This window comes from Pseudopipra pipra, chromosome 2 (assembly GCF_036250125.1).
Source record: "Pseudopipra pipra isolate bDixPip1 chromosome 2, bDixPip1.hap1, whole genome shotgun sequence".
Lineage (NCBI taxonomy): Eukaryota > Metazoa > Chordata > Aves > Passeriformes > Pipridae > Pseudopipra > Pseudopipra pipra.
In genome coordinates this window covers 78,209,795-78,231,768 of record NC_087550.1, presented here as the reverse complement: position 1 = coordinate 78,231,768, position 21,974 = coordinate 78,209,795, and the positions used below count along the sequence as shown (strand labels likewise).

Genomic DNA, 21,974 nt, shown 5'->3' with positions numbered 1-21,974 from the left:
ACCCGTAAGCTGGGTACTATAAACTAGCAAAATAATAAGCTAGGTAAAATAAATTGGCATTTAAATTGCCTTACTCTTAGAACACAGAATTGCACAAAAGCTTTTTCAGGAAAGTGATTCTATTATTTCTCCTGACAGATGTAAAAAAGGTGTTTGCAGTTTGCTTATCTGAAATACCAAAATGTTAAAACATTAAAATTTAAATTTCAGTCATCCAAACACAGATATCTAGTACCTCCTAGATACCCCAGGGAATTCCTGTTGGCCTCCAGTGGCCACTGCTGGAAGGACTGGGTTACTGGTATGTCTTATATCTGTCAGCCCTACACAGATGTCCCAGATATAAAATTGTCTAGTGCCATTTCAGATGCCATATATTTAGGTACTTTTACCCATCCAAAAATGTAACTGTTTCCTCAGAAATATTCTTTTGAGAATAGATCTTCCCAAATCATCTAGCAGAATCTAAAACATAAAAAAATCCTTTACCTTCAGCTGCTGAACCCTACTCAGAATCTGTTTTATAAATCACAAGGAATCATAGGGTAAAAGCATGAGCATCATTTAGCCAGCAACATGTATCATAAATTCAAGATAAATCCTTCTCTTCGCTAACTGACTTCATGGCCCCCTAGTTTGTACAATATCTACCGCAACCAGGGAATTATCTGATGGAAGCCTCCCAAGCCTTTGACTTTGGCTGAAATAAACACTAAATGCTTAAGCCTTTATAAAAATGTATTTTGAAACCAAGTGGTTATGAAGAATATTTTCCAAATGTGTCAAATTAAGAAGAAAACACATGTTGTACCTTTAAGTCTTAAAAACTCAACTGGCAACAATATAAAGGTGTAAATTGTCACTACTCAGATGCATAAGTCATCTTTAGTAAGACTCCCATGTGTTGAGAAGTTCTTCTGTTGCTGATAAAAACATGCTCCTTCCTCCACAGATCCTTCCATGACTAATTTCCTCCACAGCCATTGTTCTGGCCTCAAATTTGGAGTAGTTCCTATTCAAACCCACAACAGGAGGAAACCATTTGATAAATCACCTTTTCATAAAACCTACTAACCTCAGCCACAAAGTGACGTGAGCATAGTAAAACCCTCTTGTGTTTCAAGGAGCATAGGTGGAGGATGCAAATATTAGACTTCTGCCCCTTATCTTGTGGATTTCCAGCCTACTGTGAAGACACAGGAGCAAGATTTGTCCATCAAAATGTTCCTAAATGACCAAAATTAATACTTCACATAACTACATGAGAGATGTATTCCAATTAAGTTTTCTGCAGGTAAAACAAATATTTTTAAAACCTTCTATGAAGCTTCAGTTTCAACCGCAATTGTATTTGAAATCCTGCATGTAAATCCCACAATGCCTCCAAATAATACATCTTCCAACCAGTGATGTAATGAGAATCTCTAATTATCCTTTAAATCCAGAAGCTCTATTTTATTACTCCATTATAAACCCAAAGGGAAAAAGATGCCACTGAAACTAAACTACATTTTGAATTTTCCCATCTTCAATTAGCACAAAAATAATTCAACTCACTCTTTCTAATTCATTAAAATTACCCTATTGTTTTTGCACACTACTGCAATACAGGTGTAAAACAACCCAACGCTATTTAACAGGTGATGCTGCCTCCCATTTCCCTACAAGCTGCCACTTAACAGCCTGTCTGTAGGGTATATGCTCAGGGGCAAGCAGGAAAATCAGCAAGCAATCTCCACTGTAAGTAGAGAAAATAGGCTCCAGGAAACTTTACAGCAAACAAGAGCCAACTGGATAATTTTTGTTTTTTAAAATCAGTAAGAGTAGGATTCAATCCCTCACCCCTTTACAGCAATTAATAACCTGCACATGTAAGAGCAGAGGACTCCATATAATTAACAAAGCATTACTTTGGCAAGAAGAGAAGGCCTGGACTATAAAAGTACAGGGTTTTATTTCTTTCTGTGAAGTATGGATGACAGGTAGGAGAAAGCTATGCCAAGTGAACTGTTGGCAAGCAAGTAGTCTTTTGGTTAGCAGGCAGCTCTGTTTTGTGAAGTCTGTGTGTGTGTTCATACAAGCCAGCTTTTCTTTAAACATCAGACTTACATGCATTCAGTCATGAGTTTTGCACCAAATTTCCAGTTGTACCTCAAAACAGGTTGCTTTGTTTCAGCTTGCTCTCTTCACTACTGTGAAGTGTCAGAAATACTTTGTTGTATAATGCTTTTAAACACTACACGTGGATCTTTACCTAATTACTCTGCCACATAATACTACATACATGGACATGAATCTTCAGTTTCCCTAATGTCATGTAACAGAAACCAAGAAATAAGTAGCTGTACATACAAAGAGAAACAAGAATTGTTTTCACTCTGAAAAAATAAGTAAACAAGTATGAGTAATGCAGGGCAAGAAACAAGGTCCCCTAGCAGAAGCACTGTGTGGGATAAAATGGCATCCAAAAGCATGACCTCTGAAGACAGCATGTTTCAAGTAGTGCACATTAATATTTAATCCCAGAAAAAATTAAGTAAATTACAGAAAGAATGCCTCAAAAATCAAAATGCATACAGGGCTTCATTCACCAGAGATTCAAAGATGGAAGGGAGAGTTTATTTGTAGGGAAATGCCTGTAAGGGGATAGCATCCAGCTTTCTAACACAGTGTACTTCATCTCTTCTGAATTTTTCTCTGACTCTCCTCTTCCTTGCTCTCGAAAAAAAAAAAAGTGTTATAAACTGACAAAGCCATTCATTTGGCTATTCCCCCTCATACCAACTCTAATAACGATAAAATATGACCACTAATACATATCAGTGAAGCCAAAACAAGAATAGAAGGTATCCTATCTGCTACCTTTGGTTTACTTAAAGGTAGTACTGAGCAAAGGGGTCTGCAGAGAAAAAGTAAAAGATAAAGATTACACATAAGTAAAATTTCACTGCAGACCACCTGCCCTCTTGGCAATTGTAGTGCTACCTCATCCCCTGAAGCTATTTTCAGCTGACCCATGGGTTTGCCTGTTTGGGCAGTATTAACCATCAGAGTTCTGCCCCTTCCCTCTGGGACAGGTGAGACCAAAAGAAACCCGTGGACAAAAACATTCTGCTGGTCCTCAGGTCATGAATACTTTGGTCAACAATACTAATCTCAGTATAGTTCACTGAATCATTATTGTATGAACTACAAAAGCTGTATTGAGGACATGAAATTAAATTTACCACCAGGCATCCCACAGTAGCTGGTCAGCTCAATACAAAGTTGTCTAAAAAATTCTTCACTTGAGACAGTCTACTTGAAACTTTGGTTGTAAGAAACCTCAGGGGGTTACCTAGTCCAGCCTCTGACTCAAGAGAAAACTGTCATCAAGAGTGGCTTTGCCTTGGTGAGTTCTGAAAAGCTCAGAGGGCAGATACTTGGTTCTCTGGATGACCTGCTGCTGTGCTGCACTACTCTCCTAGTAACAAGATTTTCCTAACATCCAACCTGAATCTCCAAAGAAACAATTTGTTGTCAATGTCCCTTGCTGTCATCTGGCACTACTAAGTACAGTTTGGTCCTATTATCTTCATAATCATCCTCTAGTAGCTGTAAACAGCTACTGGACTGTCCCTCACCCTACTTTCCATCCAACTAAGGAAGCCTAGCTCCCTCAACCTAGACCCCTGTTCATAGAAGTAGCTCCTCACTGGAGGACATGGCAACAGGACTTCATCTGACCTAGAACTGCCTTTGACAAAAGCTGTGACCATTTGCTCAATTCATAATGGATGAACTAGAGAGACTTCTAGCTTTCTCTTCCCTTTACTATTGGCAGCATATATAAAGGACTATCACTCAGATGTTTTGCATTTACTTCTTTTGATTCCTCTTTGTACTGCTGACAGAAGGGATAGGTTAAAAGCTCTGGATCCTGTACAGAAATGTCCACAGAATTTTAGAACTTTCTATTTCAGTACTCTCAGATATTTTGCGTAGTGAATGCACCTCCATTTTACAAAGACATGCCAAGCCACCTAACAATAAAAAATGAAATTACCTGTGCTTATCTATAAGAGTTCTTTATAGGTCCTTCAAAGAACCCAAAATTTCATGCAGATGCTTCAAATTGTAGCCATCTCCTAAGATTTCCTTTTGAGACAAGGTAACTTCCAAAGTACTGGCAGCTCAAAAAAACCCACAAAAACAACAAACAACCCACCAACCAAAAAACGGGATATCTTTAAAGATATCCTGTTCATTCTGCTTCAGTCTATTATGCAGAAAGCAACATGAAACTAAGAAACCACTTGCGGGAGTAAGCAAAGTGGAACTACAGCAGTTTCAAGTTATTCCTCCTGTATAGAAAATTCATCATCTCAATCCTAAAAGCCTTCTGCACAGTTCTGCACTGACTGACGTTTTTCCCCATCCCAGTTTGTTTCCAGCAGCAAACTCCATCAGGGACTCAGCAGCAGCAGGGACCAACTCTAGCAGGTTTGGAACTGCTGGTATCACATAAGAAAAAACACTTCAGTCATCTTTGAAATTTGTAAAGAAAAATGATGCAAGCCTTTTAGAAAGCAAGAACGGTGCTATAATAATCCTCCTGTCAGCCCCAAGGCCATCGACACAATTCAGATGACCAAACTGCTCTGCTGCTTCGTGAGGCAGGAGTACCGAGCTCCACCCATCTCTGGCCTCCAGTTATTGCCATACCATTAGTCAAGAGGCCTCTTTACAGCTCAGGAAGTGGACAGATTTTTCTTCTCCCTTCCTCTAATTCACAACAGCAAGGACGGGTTATTTAAAAAAAAAAAAAAAAAAAAAAGACTGACTGAAGCCACTGACACTACCTCCTTCTGACAGAATGTGCCTTAATCTTACCATTATGCCTTCATCTTTCCTCTCCACACTCCCATAGGAGGCATATCCAGTTCTAACTATTCCCAGGATTCAACAGCTTACACCTCCAAAAAGAATCACAACCCTCTTCTGTAGCACCCAGCAATGTGAATGACACAGCCCACTTCATCTGCCATGGTACAAAATGGAATGGGCTTTTCAAAGAATTACGAAAAGAACCAGTGAAATCAGATACTTTCTAATAGCTGCAAGTAGCAGCAGAAATACACTCCACCACAAACAGGAAGCAAAGAGCATAAAGCATTATGAAATTAAATGAACGAATTGAGTAACATAAGACATACCTCTAAACTGCCAACAGGCAATACAGAATCCCAAGAGTGAAATACCTGATGTACATTGCATCACCCAGAGATGTCTAGATGACATATATCCCATGTCTTTTTTTCCCCCTTCTCAGAATACAGAGTCCAAAACCCAGGCACAAGCAGACAGAAGTAGTACTTAATTCACCTGTTTTGCAAACATTAAATCTAAGGTACCTATAGTAGTGAACTTTTATTAGATTTCATTAACCTGAAAAGCCAAAGCTAACATTTATTCACTTAAAAACTACAATAAACAAACAGTTTGAGGAAGGCTAGCATTAATATCTTGCAATAGAAGGTAGCAAAATGTCCCAGAATTATCAATCTTGGGAATTTCAATGGATATATTGACAAGGCTGAACATGCTGAAGTCCCCCAAACTCACATTCTTCTGTTTTTTAATAAAATGCCAGTTTCCTCATAGTCCCCTTAGCACCTTCACAGATCACACCTGGTCCCACCTGCAGAGCTGATCATATTTTTGACCTCATGCTTGACAGAGGAGTTGAACATTATGGATATCACAACACTATTGCAGTTACGGAAAGAGCAGCGCCTCATTCGAGCAAGTGAAAGTATGACCAGTTTCCTAGGAACCAGAAAGCCTCAGCAAAGAGTGAGAAACTCCAAAATCTTTTAGCACTTGCAAACAACAGCAGCGCAAGGGCCCACACATTAGTAGTGATCAAAACCACAGGCAACTCCTGACAACCGTTACTGCAGTAAGACACCCCAAAATCACCCTGATGTTTTTGGTATCTCACCATACACACACCCAGGACAGAAATTCCCAAATAGAGAATGGCAGGTAAATGCTGAAATAACTAATGCATCAAAGCCTATGATAGGGCCTTCCATGATCAGGGCCTATGATGTCCATACAGACATACTGGACAGCAAGTAAATACTCTGCTTTGTGAAAACCTTGTGCTCACTTGGAAAGCCCCCTCAGGAAACAAAAACACGCCTCACCCATATCCACCAACAGCCAGCTTACACTGCTCAAGTCGAGTACATTTAGACATGGCAGCACCTTAAAACAGGGTGTCTTTTTTTTCTCTCTGAGACCTGTGAATTCAATCCATACTCCTTCCAGTCTTAAATCATTAACAAAATGGAAGTCTTCTTTCTCCTTGAAAATGTGACAGTCCTACCATTGCTGAAGAAACTCACCATGGATATACTGTCCTGAGCAACCACTGGCTAGTGCCAAGTCCCCTGTTCATGAAAAAGATAAGTAATAAAGCCAACTGTTGGCTCACTTAAATAAGCGTAGTGCTATAGATCAGAGACACCAAACTTTAGAGAGGAGAGGGATCTTCCCATACTACAAATTATCTTCTGTCAGAGGAGGTATGGGCTGATATATAGTCAACCTCCCAGACCTCCTTTTTGATACCATCAGGTATGACATATTTGTCTCACACCAGGGAGGGGGGGATACCTCAAAAGGAACCACAAAAATATTATGAACAGTTTGGGTCCTTCCTGGATAAACTAAGGGCAATGGAGAAACAGGCAGTAGTGGGAAGCTGCTCCCCCATCACTTGATCCTTCCCCTGTAAAGACCTACAAAGCTCAATTTCTGTATACACTGCATTCTAATATCAGTGTCAAACCATCAGGTGAATCAGCTAGAAACAGTCTGAAATTTTCCCAGTGTGGAGACACAACAGACCTATTTACCCTTCATTGCAAACAGCTGCAGCACCATCCAAACAAGGAGGAGTAGGAGAAGTCAAACCTAAACCTGGAATTCAGTGGTGAGCAGAGGAAAACAGTCAAGAGTTTGCAGACAGACAGACCCTGGTTTTGTTGCTTTAAGATACATGATCCCAATGGGTCATAGGTCAGAAGTATTTCTGGACTTTACACTGACATTATACTTTCATAGCGAAATGCTACTCAATAACAGCATTGCTGCCTCAGCTCTATCTAGACAAAGAGTGATCTGCGTCCCCAGTGCACTGCAGGCAGCCCATGAAGCCTTCCAATCTCAGAAATCTGATTACTCCAGAATGTATGTCCTTCCCCAGTAACACAGCTGCACACCATTATCCTCCCATCTTCCGGGCTGCATCTTCACGGTGCTCAAACACCTACCCGCAATCTTACAGCTCTCTGTGGCCCCAGCCTTGGGCAGCAACAGGGCTACTTTGGGTTCCGCAGAGGAATGGTCCCTGACAGTCATGATCGCCATTAGTCACTCAATGTGAGCTAAAAACATTGGTGTGTAGCTGCAAGGCAAGAGAAACTGTTGAGTTCTTCAATAGTAAGATTTTTGAAGAGGTCTACTCCTCCTGTAGTTCATTGAGCCATACACTTTTATTCCAAAGTTAGTTGAGTGTTTTGATACTGTGTTTCTCCAAAGCCACAAGCGAATCAATTGTGTCAGACCCAGTTATCACAAATAATCCGACCACAATGATCAAGACAGCAAAACGCACAGGGGAAGTATCAGCAGCAGAAAAGAAAGAAATTGTTTTTGTTTTCAAAGGTTTATTCACCAGAAATGAATTACTTGAAACTGAAAAGCATTTTGGATTAACACTCTGCCTGACTTTCACTTCAATGACATTTTAATGAACATTTTCTAAGTAGCTCTGCTTGCAAATGAACGTGGGAGAATACTGAAGTAAGGTAATGGGAGGGGAAAAAAATAATCCATCAGTCATTTTATCTCTTGGATGCCTCTAAGGAAATAAATAATAATTCATCAGGGGAAAAGTGATCCAGCAAAGATTCAATTGCTAAAAGACCTCTGGAAAGGAATAATAAGTAGACTGAAAAGTCTGAATTAAGATAGAGGGATGTCAAGAAAGATACAGTGTGATCTGGAAGCCAACTAGGTTACTTTGTAATTCTTCAAAGAGAAGGGAGCATGTTCACATCTGTCCTGCGTACTTCAGCCACAGAGAGCTAACAATACACTGTCAGAAAAAAAAAATTACAGAAGAGCAATAAATGTGATTGTAGGACTGGCTGGAGCCATGTGAGTGAGATCTCTACCCTGATGACTGACAGCACGAAAATACCTTCTTTGATAACAAGTTTAATATGGTTCATGGTTCTTTATTTCTATTTTTATTGTCAAGTTGGACCAAATTCTGAAACCTTCCAGTAGAGTTACAGCAAGACCTGTGAGTGCCTATTAAAAGGGGGGTGAGGGGAGTGAAGGCAATATAAACAAGCAAACTGTTCATTCACCTTGTATGGCATGAGTTTCAGTGTGGACATGCCAAACCTAAAAATAAATTAGGCTCTATAATTTTACTCAGCAGTTTAAGGAGTAAAATAATCATGCAGTGTTACTGAGATTCCAAGAACTACCCATAGGATGCAAAAAATCTAACACCATCAGGCAGCAACGGGGATACCAATTTAATACGCTTTGTTTTCCTTCCTAACATAAATTGTTAACAGAACTTTTTCCAGTGTCTTGTAACCAAGCTTTTAACCCAAGGAAAAGCAAGACTAAGAAGGTTCTCCACATGGCAGTCATGTGCCACTGGTGGCAGGATTCATGTACTACTTTTGCTATGGCAGGTATACTACAGTTTAAGAATTCCTAGGTTAGAAGAAAAAGTAGTTTGTTTAGTACTGCACACTACAATTCTAGACATTCTGCAACCAGCAGAGAAACTGCAGAGCATCTGGAGTATAAGAGATGGAAATTTCACCCACCAAGTGTTAGCAGCAAGTAGACTTTATTTTTAATCTTCTTATGACAACTGTTATTCTGTAAAAGCCAAATTTAAGAAAATGATGCTCAAATGAAGATTTCATCATCACAAACCCAAACATACCAATGCCAAAGATTTGAGATTTTGGCAGGTTTTCTGTGGACTAAAACCAGGCCATTTCTTCAGAGAGGGGGCCGTAAATAATAAAGGAGATAAGTTGCAGAGGGAAAGTATGTTGAAGTGACACATGTTATGTCATCCACCCACCTATCTGCACAATGCAGAAGTACCACTCCTGTGGTGACAGCAGGGATACCACAACAAAACAGCCCATCTCTTCAGCTGCAGGAAAACAGTACTGTATAGGCGTTGTGCTGCAGGTTACCTTGCACAGACAGACAAACACACCCTTACACTAGTGCAAAACACCACTGTGGCCCTCTGCTATTCCAAATTTCACTCACGTGTAGATCAGCCATAGCATACGCCAGCCAGCAACTATGGCAAGTGCCAAAGAGTGATGTGCCCCAACTGGGAGCTCCAGCCTGTGTCAGAAGTTCTGTTGCTATGATATCCAATTGAGCAACACTAGCTGGCACCCCATCACTACTTTTCTCTCACCACAGGGAGAGAAAAACTGCAGGGGTCTACCCAGGGGTTCATGCGCCCTCTAAAACTATGAGATTGATGCCACACAAAAGGGCCTTGTCCATAGCGAGAAAAATTACATGCCTTCCAGCAGCAGTATCAGCTATACTGGATGATTGCAAATAGTATTAATACCAAATACAAGTTACGAATTGACATATTTTATATAATTGATGCTGGAGCATCTTTTTTTATTATTATTTATTTATTTTAAACATACTCAAAAACTGTATGAAAGATGTTTTCCTTGAGAGTAACTTAAGAGCATTTCCCAGAAGAGTTTAAATATGTATTTGGCCCTAACGCCTACCAATCTTTTTCAAAGAATCACAGAATATGCCAAGTTGGAATGGACCCTCACGGATCATCAAGTCCAACTCCTGGTCCTGCACAGGTACCTTTTTCATTTGTGCAGTGTGGTATGTGCACGCACAAAGGGAAAATACAGGACAGATGGTTAAATCTATGCATATTTACCAAGGTACGAATACCATGTTAAAATCATACGTACTAGGCCAAGTCACATGTTTAAAATTAATTACACTTCCACTACTACCTACAAGTCCACACTGCTTTAAAAATCTACAAGTCTGAACAAGATACGTCAGTGTGACATGATCACTTAAGTATATTAATCCCACATGGATATCCTCTGCAGCTGAATTAAAGGCACACAAGTTGTTCCATGCTACCGTTCAAATACATATTCAGCCACGTTACTGCTGCCTGTTCTCCTTCCAGCAGAAATGCAAATATGCCCAAAAGAAACAGAAAGCAAAACATCTGGAAACAGAAGCCTATAGGCAATGTTCTCATAGCTCAGAAAATACGTGTGTACATTCTGTGTATATGTAGACAAATACACGTACGTACAAGGAATAAATATACCTTGTTTCCACGCAAAACTAGTAGTAAGAAAAACATTTCATTTCTGACAGTTTTTTCCCCCTGTCACACTCACCTTCACGGGTGACAATCCCGTGTCGTGCCCCCCCACAGACCCCCAGTCTGCCCAGCGCTATTCCCTGCTGGACGCAGCGAGCCCCCGGCCGCAGGGCTGGAGCGGGCGGGCATGGAGCGGGGAGGGAGGGTTTGGAGGAAGCCGCTGGGGCGGCCACGGCCCCACAGGGCCCTTTCCATTTCCCTTCCAGAAGTAACACAAAGTTATGACTCCCGCTCGCCGCTCTCCCCGCTCGCACCCCGTGCCAAATGCTGAGTTAACAAAACCATAAATCACCGCTGAACCAGACGCGACGGCCCGGCAGCAGCGCCCGCCGCCTCCCGCCCCGTCCCACGCCGCGGCGGCTCCCCTCGGAAAACGAAGGGGAGGCGAGCGATGGGGGCAGGGGGCACCCGAGCTGCTGGGGGCTCGGGGCGCCTTCCTGCGCCCTCGGCGGCGGGGCGGCGGCGGCAGGAGGGACCGAGGGACCAGGTGTGGCGGGACGGGCAGCGGCGGCAGCTCCCCGCGCAGGGAGGCGGCGCGGGCCGCCGCCGCCGTCAGGCTCCCCCGGGACCGGCGGCATCGCCGCCGCGGCTCCTCCGCGGGGCGCCGGGCACGACAAGGACCCGCCGCCACCGCCGCGCACCCGCCACGTCCCCGCGCGGCCCGGCCCCGCGGCGAGAGGACACGGGCTGTCCCCGCGCCCTGGCCCCGCAGCAGCCCCGGGGCAGGGTTGGGCTGGCGGCGGCGCGGGAGGACCTGGAGGCGGCGCGGGCGGCTGCCTTACCTCGGAGCGGGGCGCGGAGCAGGGGACACCCGGTTCTCCCACCCGGGCGGAGGCGGCTCCGCGCAGCAGCGGCTTGTCACCTCTCCCGCCGCGACCGCGACGGCGGCGGCTCCTCGCGTAGGGGCGGTCCGGCCCCTCCCTGCCGGGGCCGAGCGCCGCTCGCACCGCCCCGGGGCCGGGCCGGTCCCGCCCGCCGCAGCCCGTACCGTCCTGCTGCCTGCCGGGGCCGGAGCAGAAGCGGCAGCACAAGGGCAGCAGAGGAGCTGCGGCTCCGGGCCGGCGGGAGTGCGGGCCGGTCCCGCGGTGTTTTGCCTACTGAGCGTCTTCTCAGCAAAACAAGGAGGGCAGCGCCGGGCGGTGCTTCAGAGCAGCCAAAATCCTGGTTTTGCATCGTGTTGCTCGTCTTCCTTTTGCCTGCTGGAGCCATGGCGTGTCACCGTTATCGCGGACGGTTTTCTGGAGGAAACAAACGCGTGGCTTGGCTCCCAGGGTTCATTCTTCACGCATTTTGGCCCGAAGTCGTGAGCAGTTTCTGTCCCCGTGAAGTGTCGTTCAAAGGCAAAAAGGGCTCTCTTCCCTCACCCACAGCAGCTAGCGCAGGCCCCGGGTACCCTTCTGGCCCCCTTCTCCCAGTCCCTGGAACATGGTTTGACACCTTTCCCTAAAAGCCATGGAATATTCCTCAGCCAGAAAGAGGAGTAGCTCCTCTGATTCCCTGTTTTCCTCCAGCCGATCGAACTGTGCTTGTGCTCTTCTGCCAGATCAAGCTAAAGGTGGGGTTCAGAGGAGCTGTTGGAGCACTGACAACTCCGGCCGTGTGTCCCTAGCGACCTCTGGCCCCCCACGATCTCAGCAAACCCCTGCCCTGCGGGCCTGAAGGGCTGGAACCTCATCTGACAAACCCCGCAATTCATTGCCAGGTCTGGACAGGCTCTCCAGAAAGCCAGGCAACATCCATGGGTGAGGCTACAGCTACCCCATCCTCAGTGGATCTTAACTGCTGCAGCATCCCAATGTAAGGGCAGCAGAGCAGAAAAGAAATCAAAAAGCAGCTGCACTTCAATTTCAACTAAATTCCTTTAGTCTGTCCCTGAGGTCTTCCACAAGAATCAGTAACTGAACATTCAGATTTCTGCTACTGAAAAATGTGTTACATTTTGAGAAAGAAACTGACCCTTTCAACTTAGTCACGTACTTTTGGTGTTAGGAGGCTGTTTTTTTTTTTTTTAAAGTAATGAGCAGAGTGATGAATTAATATTTTAAGGTTAATTAGAAACCAGTTCTAACCAGTCTGTTCAAGGAGACCCCGTGGTTAAATATGTTTGAATATATTCAATGAGCAAAACTATGGTAATATCCCTCTACCTTGAAAGGGAAAATGGAATAAACACAAAGTCCAGCCAGAGCCTAGCTGAGGATGCCACCAGGTACATTGAGCATCCTCTCCCTGTTGGTAGGAGGAGACAATGGCTTTGAAAGGGGTGGAAAATAAGGAAAAAAATCTGCTACTGCTGCTCCAGCTTAACCCACTGCTGAAGATGGTAGTCCCTAAGTGACCGGGAGCAGCAACAGCAACATCTCTATCCATTCCTTCCCTCCTTTTGTACGATTTTGATCTTGGTGAATGGCAGTTCTGTGAAGGAAAATAAGTGGAGCAATGTCAAGTGACATGGGAAGAATATTGAGATGCTGCTTCCCACTGTAGGGAGAAAATTCATGTGGCCAAAGCTCAGCTGGAGTTGAAGCTGCCAGAAATGTGAGAGACAATAAAAAGAGTTTTTTCAAATACATTAATGGCAATAGGCAGTATAGAAATATAATTGGCCCATTACAGGATGAGGATGGTCACCTCACAAACAGGAACAGAGACAAGGCAGAGGTGTTTAACGCTTTCCTTGCTTCTGTCTTCAACACAGATGATGGACCAAGGGGGTCTCAGTGCCCTCAGCTGGAGGACCGTGGCTGTGAGAATGATCAACTCCCAGTGGACCCTGAAATTGTGCAGGATCTGCTACTCCGGCTGGATCCCTACAAATCTATAGGGCCTGATGTGATTCATCCCAGAATTCTCAAAGAGATGCTGATGTCATCAGAAAATCTCTTATGATTTTTGAGAGGTCTTAGGAATTCAGAGAGATCCCAGCTGACTGGAAGCTGGTAAATATTGTCCTGATTTTCAAGGAGGGGAAGAAGGAGGACCCTGGAAACTACAGGCCTGTCAGTCTCACTTATGTGCCTGGTAAAGTTATGGAGAAGATTATTCTGGGAAGTATTGAAAAAGTCCTGAAAGACAATACAGTCATTGGTCACAGCCAGCACAGCTTCAGGAGAGGAAAGTCCTGCTTATCCAACCTGATTTCCTTTTATCACAAGGTAACCCACCCAGTTGATCAAGGGAAGCCAGTTGATGTAATCTTTTTGGATTTCAGTAAAGCTTTTGATATTTTCTCTCCCAGGATCCTTCTGGATAAACTGTCCAGCCCACAGCTGGATAAACACATCATGTGGTGGATGAGCAGTTAGCTCATGGGTCGAGCACAGAGGGTAATAGTGAATGGGTGACATCAGACTGGTGACGTGTCACTAGTGGGGTTCCACAGGGCTCCATCTTAGGCCCTGTGCTCTTCAACATCTTCATAAATGAATTGGATGCAGGACTGGAAGATGACACAAAACTGGGAGGAACTTTTGACTCCCTCAAAGGCAGGGAGGCCCTGCAGAGAGACCTGGACAAATTAGAGGACTGGACAGTCACCAACCATATGAAGTTCAACAAGGGAAAGTGCTGGATTCTGCACCTGCAATGGGGCAACCCTGGATGTACATACAGGCTGGGGAATGAGGTGCTGGAAGGCAGTGCCACGGAAAGGGACCTGGGGTTCTTGGTTGAAGGCAAGTAGAATCTGAGTCAGCAGTGCCCTGGCAGCCAGGAGGGCCAATCATGTCCTGGGGGGCATCAGGCAAAGCATCGCCAGCCAGTCAAGGGAGGGGATTGTCCTGCTCTGCTCTGCACTGGTGCAGCCTCACCTTGAATATTGTGTGCAGTTTTGGGCACTGCAATATAAGAAAGATATTAAGCTTTTGGAGCGTGTCCATAGGAGGGCAATGAAGGTGGTGAAGGGCCTTGAGGGGAAGCTGTATGAGGAGTGGCTGAGGGCACTTGATCTGTTCAGCCTGGAGGAGGCTGAGGGGAGAGCTCATTGCAGTTACAACTTCCTTGTGAGGGGAAGAGGAGGAGCAGGCACTGATCTCTTCTCTGTGGTAACCAGTGACAGGACCCAAGGGAGCAGCCTGAAGTTGTGTCAGGGAAGGTTTAGGTTGGACATTAGGAAAAGGTTCTTCACCCAGAGGGTGGTTGGGCACTGGAACAGGCTCCCCAGGGTGGTGGTCACAGCACCAAGCCTGACAGAGTTCAAGAAGTGTTTGGACAATACTCTCAGGCACACAGAGTGTGTGGTCCTGTGGGGACCACATCCTTGGGGATGGTCCTGTGCAGGACCAGGAGTTGGACTTGATGATCCATGAGGGTCCATTCCACCTTGGCATATTCTGTGATGCTTTGAAGTGAAATTTTAAAACTTTTTTTCCTGGCACATTGGTATTTTAATCTTCATTAGATGAGAGAATGCAGAACTGAAGAAGTTGTTAAATATGCAAAAAGCCTCGATAGGATGTTCCATCAATACAAGTTTAGTGCACAGCTGATGTCATAAAATACAGGATCTCCTGAGGCCTCCTATTAGACATCTACTCACAGTGAAGCAGGATTAAATATATTTCAGGCCAAATCCAACATGAGCTTTTGTCTTGCTTTTAAAAACCTCAAGTGAAGTGCCTGTTCTCTTCAGGCAACTTGGTGTGCCCATTGACAGTTTTTTAGCAAGCCCCTCTTTCTGCAAATTAACCTAAGTAAATTTTGTCTTCATCTTTTTACTGTGGAGGACAACTGATGTTATCCTATTTGCAACGTTCTTTTACATGTATATTTAAAGCTATCATGAGGTTTATATTCCTTCAGACTTCTATTTTTGATTCAAATTGTCACATTTTCCCAAACTTCTATCATTCTTGTTGCTCTCCTCCAGTCATTTGAATGTAATGTCCACAATAGGAGTCTGTGGACCAGCCAAGCCTCAACAGTAATGAAGAAAGTAGAATAATTAATGGTGACTTACTTATAAATTTTTACCAATAAATCCCTCAATGAGATTTGTTCTTTTTGCGACGGCAACTTCATGCTGACTCATTGAGTAGTGGGTCAGTGCCAGCAGCACCCTTTCTTCACCAGCTATTCCCCATGTGAAATTCTTGCCTTCCTGAGTGCTAGCCAGCACTTGCCCTCATCTTGTTCATTTTGCATACCAAATTGAGTGTATTTTTTAGTAGCAATAGTTTATCAATGTACATTCTGAAGTGGCTTATTGATATTAGCGCATGGATCATTAATTTTGCATTTTTCTCAAAAAATAATTTCTCAATCAGGTTAATGAGGCTTAGTCAATGCTATGCTACTTTGAAAGGTGCATCCTAGAAGACTGATGAGAAAGCCAGACAAAGTTAAATTCCATTAACTCTTTAATATTTGCATGGCTGTTTTTGTCTTATTTGTATTATTACTTTTTAAAAGAGTATACCACAAGGACTGAAGCTTTCTTACCATTTAAACAAGATGTATGAATAGAGCTATTCATATTTTACAAAATTGTATTCAGAAATTTTGCTGAATTTTGCTGAAACTTGATAGCTTATCTGTCAAATCTTTTAACAGACCATAAGATCCGTTTTTCTAGCCTCCACTCTGCTCTCTGCTTTCCTGCTGCACCACCTGTACTTTAGGGGCTTGCCCTGAGGCCACCCACCAGCCACGTTCCCTGCCTGGAGTCCAGGAGCATCCTACTAGCTAGCCTGCAGAAGGTGCTAGCACACATCCATTTTCCACCCACAGCCATTCCCCCAACAAGTGGTGCCCTCATGTGTCTCCACGCGTGAATTTCGAACATTGGGATTCCAGGAATTTGAGAAACCTGGTATACACAATCTCTATGCTCTGCAGCGCCTTCCTCTGGAGCCTCAAATTGGTTTGGGAATTTCCTACAAGGGAAGATGTATGGAGTAGATTAATTTGAGCCCATACTGGCATAATCTGCAATTTGAATTGGATAATAATGGCCACCAAGAAAATTCAACATCTGTTTCAGATCCTGGCAAACTCCTAAGTTCAGATACAAATTCTCTTTGCCCTGTAATTTTCAAGGCTACTAGTATAAAGAAACTTTACAAATGATCTTTTTTAGTATCTATATATCCATGTGCTGCAGCAGGGGAAAGTTGGCATGGTTTTACTGATATTATGCCTGTCTTCACAAGTTAAGATGAATTTGCTATTTCAAAGGCTATCAAGCCAGTTCAAGCCTATCTTATTTTTATAAAGAACAGAAAAATTCAACTGAGTATCAAGTTTTCTTACATGTGGGCAGCTATATATGTACATACAGAGGCCATTAGGATTCGTAGCCAGGGCCATAACTCATTTTTCTTTAATTTTTCTTTTTTGTAGTAAGAAGAAAACATGAAACTTTGCCTATGAACTCATGCAAGTTAATTGAACAAATATTTTATTATTTAATGCTGGATCATCAAGTTTCCATAAGCAATTCACTCAAAATTTGTGCAATGCCATCATCCAAGGAAAAAAATGCAAGCTGCTGCTTCTGCATAAGTTTTGCAACATCTTTTTTTCATGTGTGCAACATTTAATTTGTTCATATGACAATTGCAGCATCTGTCCCATCTGTTCAGGATGCTCTTGGGAAATAATATTTCAAATACATCCACGATACGTTTATTAGGAAGTTTCACGGAATTTCATTATTTCAGCACTCAAGGCCATAGTGAATCAATAGATTACAGACACCATGTGCCATGTGCTATTAAATTTTCTCAGGGCACAGCCAGACAGATGGTGCAATGGCATTCCCATCTTCAGCAGTCACAGCAGAAGCTATCTCATCCCAAAGCAGGTTTGCATGCTACACTCAAAGAAAAGGAGGAACTGAGTTTGACCAAGGTCCTGGTAGGGGCTGGCTTCTTCTTTAATTGTAGTGATGCCAAGGTGATGCCAAGAGAAAACTCATACCCTGTGATCCAAAGGAAGATAGGATCCCTCTGGCATGAAGCAAATTATTTCCCATTTATAAATTTGTTGAAATTTTTGGCACTTCAGTCACTGTGTGAAAAAGATGTACCAGACAAGCATCTGAGAAGGAAGGTTCTCCATGTGCCTTCAGAAAATTAGTGCTTTCCTACCAATGTTTCTGCTTATTTCCAGTGTGTCAGGGTAACCCCCTACCCACAAAATACAATTGGGCTATTGTGCATCAGAGAGGAGCCTTTCCATGCTGTGACAGCCAACCAGCTGAAGCCCAGACATACAAGATTTTAATATATTCATTGTCTTAATGAAGAGTTGTAAATGTAATGAACATTTGAGTGCTCATATCCTCCAGCAGGACTGCAGAGGAACATCTCCATACTACCTACATATGACTCTTCTCTGACCCTGTGGTCAAGTGACACTGTGTGTTATATGCACATGCTTAAATGTTCTTCTACGCCCCATCAACCCACCTCAGACTTTGATAAACCACACATACTGCGTTTCTCAAGCCCCATGTTTTAAAACTTCTGACCCTGAGTCTCCCACTCTATAGATATAGCTTATGTTGCCAGATCCCATATGTAACACATTGTATTTGGCCCTTTTAATTTGAATTTTTTTTTTGATTGTGGCTCTCAATGAGAGGATTCAGACCCACTGACAAAAGCAGTACACACTCCAGTATTTACTATCATCTGCAAACATTGCTATGATATTTTATGTTATCTAGATTATTGATAAGAGTATTAGGGAAAAAAAGTTTCGGGGGAAAAAACCTCATTACAATAACTTTCTTTGTTTATGTCTTTTCATTAACAATAACATCTGGAGATCAAAGAGCAAATCAGTTCTTAATCATTGTAATGTTAATTTTATATAATGGAAATTCTTTTAAATCAAAGGGTTACTGTGGTATTGACTGGAAAGCTTTGAAGGAATCAATGGCTGTTATGTGAACACAGTAATCTCTAGCACTCAGAATTACACAGTTTTCAAAGCAAGACACAGTCCATTTACAAACACACAGTGTGTTTACAGACACACATACCCCCAGCAAAAGAACTATAGTAACTACTTTTTAGAATGCTATGTTGACTGATCTTAATTATATTTTAACCTCTAATTGTTGCTAATAAGATACCAAATTAGCAATCTTTTTGCTATGGTTAAGAATTACATCATTATTTATTCAATAAGTCCTTTCGAGCTTTTCAAAACTGATGCAACTTTGACAATACTCTTCTGGAATTACCCATGACCTAGGCAAATGCCTTATTAGCAGCTGAAGACAGATACTTGTCTAGCTCTGTTAGGACTGAAGTTTAATTTTGAGCAGATCCTGGCCTGCGTGCTATCTTGCAGGCAGTATTTTTTTTTTTTTTGCTTCTTTCTCACATGGATATATAATCCCTTTGTTCCAAACACCAGAAAACTCTTGTACTGTTTACCTACTGTACTTCACACATACTTATGTAGGATTCTTCCTTGCTTTTCCTCCTAATGCTTATTAAAAGCACTCTTTACTGAATTTAACTCAATTGCCTGCCTGTACTCCAGCAAGTAACTTTTTTTTCTTGTTACTTTTAATCCCTGTCATTAATTACTTTGTTTCCCCACCTGAGTCTTTACAAATTGATTTTCCATCTTCTCATTTCCTCATTTCATTTTTTAACCAGGGTGGCTTTCTGCCCAGTAAAAGCTTTACATTCTAATGAAATCATGTCCAACTGGCTATCTTTGAACGACTGGCAGTTTCTCGTAACACTTTCTACTTCAAAGCCATGTTCTCTGTCCTTTATGCTGACAATTAGCCTAAGCTTTGGATAATTAGCTCTTTTAGAGTTTCATAGATGAATATTGGTGCTACCATTACATGTTTAGGCAAATGGAGTGTAATCAGATTCTAATCAGAAATACATAAACAACAGGGTAATTTTTAGAGTGACAATTAACTATTCTTTGTCAAGAGTAGGTCTTATAATGAGTCATTTCCTTTGAGAGTAGGCATGCTGCATTAAGAAGCTTTAAAAAGAAAATAATCCTTCTCCTTGAAGTTCATCACTTTTTTTCCCCATACCAGCTATCCAGCAAACATTCCCTAGTTTGAATTCACCAGTGGTGTCTATTTTCATCTCGATGTTTTATATGTAGATCATGAGCTTTAGCATAATACATATTGTCATTAGGTAAGAGCCAAATGTTTTGACAACTCATATATAGGAGAACGCATTTCAGGTGTGTTTTACCCTATACCTTTTAAAGCTGATAGAGACAATAGCAATAATCCAACCAAGCCTGCATTATAATAGGACCTACATTCAGATCACATCTGCTTAAACTCATAGCATCAAGAGGTCAGACATTGCACCAGTTACCCCTACTGCCATGACATTATCTAAAACAGGGCAGAAGTTAATGCTGCAGGTTCTCTGCTGAAGGAGTTGTATTTTTTAAGTAACATTCTTCTTGTTTTTATACAAAACTCCATTGTGTATCTGTTTAACCACATGCCTCTTTAAAATATCATTTTTGTACCCAAATGTAACCAAACCATATAACTCTGTAAAATGACAGCTCACGTATTTTCTACAAAGAAATTTTTCCTAATGTTCTACCTATACCTCCTCTGGCATGCCTTTTGGCCATTTGCTCTTGTCCTGTCACTTGTTACCTTGGAGAACAGACCAACCCCTACATCACTACAACCAACTTTCAGGTAGTTGTAGGGAGCAATAAGGTCTCCCCTCAGCCTAAACCCTCAGCCTTTCCCTCAGACTAAACACCCCCAGCTCCTTCAGCCACTCCTCATAACCCTTGTGCTCCAAACCCTTCACCAGCTTCGTTTCCCTTCTCTGGACATACTTCAACACCTCAATGTCTTTCTTGTACTGAGGTCCCCAAAACTCCATTCACCACCACTCCCTAGGCATGGCCATCCATCCAGATTTTAACCCAGTGAACAGCGCACCCATCAAAGCCATGAGCAGCTGGTTTCTCCAGGAGAATGCTATGGGTGGTGTCAAAGGGTTTACTAAAGTCCAGGCAAACAACATCCACAGCCTTTCCCTCATCCACTCAGCAGGACACCTTATCATAGAAGGAGATCAGGTTGGTCAAGCAGGACCTGCCTTTCATAAACCTATGCTGGCTGGGCTTGATCCCTTGGCTGCCCCGCATGTGCTGCATGATGGCCCTCAGGATGATCTGCTCCAACATCTTCCCCAGCATCTGACTGACAGGCCTGTAGTATCCCAGTTCCTCTTTCCTATCTGTCTTGCAGAGGGGTGTCACGTTTGTTAGCCTGCAGTCAGCTGGGATCTCTACAGTTAGCCAGGACCGATGATTAATGATGGGAAGTGGCTTGGTGAACACTTCCACCAGCTCCTTCAGTACCCTGGGATGCTTCCCATTGTGTCCCATAAACTTGTGTGTGTCTAAGTGATGTAATAAGTCACTGACCATTTTCCCTTGGATTATGGGGGCTTCATTCTGCTGCCCAACACTGAGTCTTCCAGTTCAGGGGGCTGGATGCCCCTAGAACAATTGGTCTTAATATTAAACACTGAGGCAAAGAAGGCATTAAGTACCTCAGCCTTTCTCTTCATGTCCAATAAAGGATGGAGATTCTCCTTAGCCTTCTTTTTGTTTCTAATGTATTTATAGAAACGTTTTTTATTATCTTTTATGACAGTAACCAGATTAAGTTCTAGTTGGGCTTTAAGTCTTCTAATTTTCTGCCCTGCCTAACCTCATGACCTGACTTAATGAAGTAAGTCATGTAAATTCTGACATGAAAAATGAGTGTTGAAAACAAGAGGCAGCTAACTCATTTAAAATTTTTAATGCATTTAAGTAAAATAAAATAAAATAAAATAAAATAAAATAAAATAAAATAAAATAAAATAAAATAAAATAAAATAAAATAAAATAAAATAAAATAAAATAAAATAAAATAAAATAAAATAAAATAAAGCAGAATTTTCCCGGCTGCAACAAAGCAGGTTCACAACCAGGTGCTACTGACTGCCCCAGTTCCAACTACCATCTGAGTTGAGTATTGCAAATCTATCTCTGCAATGAGAGAGGAAAGGCTCATAGAGGCCAGTCAGGAGCTGCAAATGAGACAATCATGTTGAGTGACCCTGGCAGAACATGGAACTGGAACTAAGCAACCAATTGGAGCAATACCAGAAGAGTTTTTATTTCCAAATCAATAACAATACAAAGTAAAGCAGCAGATGGGAAAATGATACATGCTTTCACATCTACATAATTCACCACTAATGTACAATTCATATAAATGCTTTTTTGTGGATGAATCCAACACCGCACCGTGAAAAAGTAGTGTATCTGTATGTTAACTTATAGAGTATCTGGCAACTGAACAGGGAAATCTTGTACTTGATTTTGCATCTTGTACTGATGTTATATATGGAATAAAGCTCCAATTTGGCAACACAGAACTATTTCTGTTACCGATCTTTCTGATAAATTTGGAATTATTCAGAATTATTAACTCGGTGGAAATCTGAGTTTTGGG

The 21,974-nt window shown here is 42.5% G+C and overlaps 1 protein-coding gene across 1 annotated transcript in view; it reads right to left on the bottom strand.

Annotated features, from left to right (window-relative positions):
- Nucleotides 1-11,393, bottom strand: part of MBNL2 (muscleblind like splicing regulator 2) — a 108,940-nt gene extending 97,547 nt beyond the window's left edge. Inside the window, 1 exon segment of the mRNA XM_064646030.1 lies at nt 11,278-11,393. The gene's annotated coding sequence lies outside the window, so the exon portion shown is untranslated.
- Nucleotides 11,394-21,974: the final 10,581 nt, after the last annotated feature.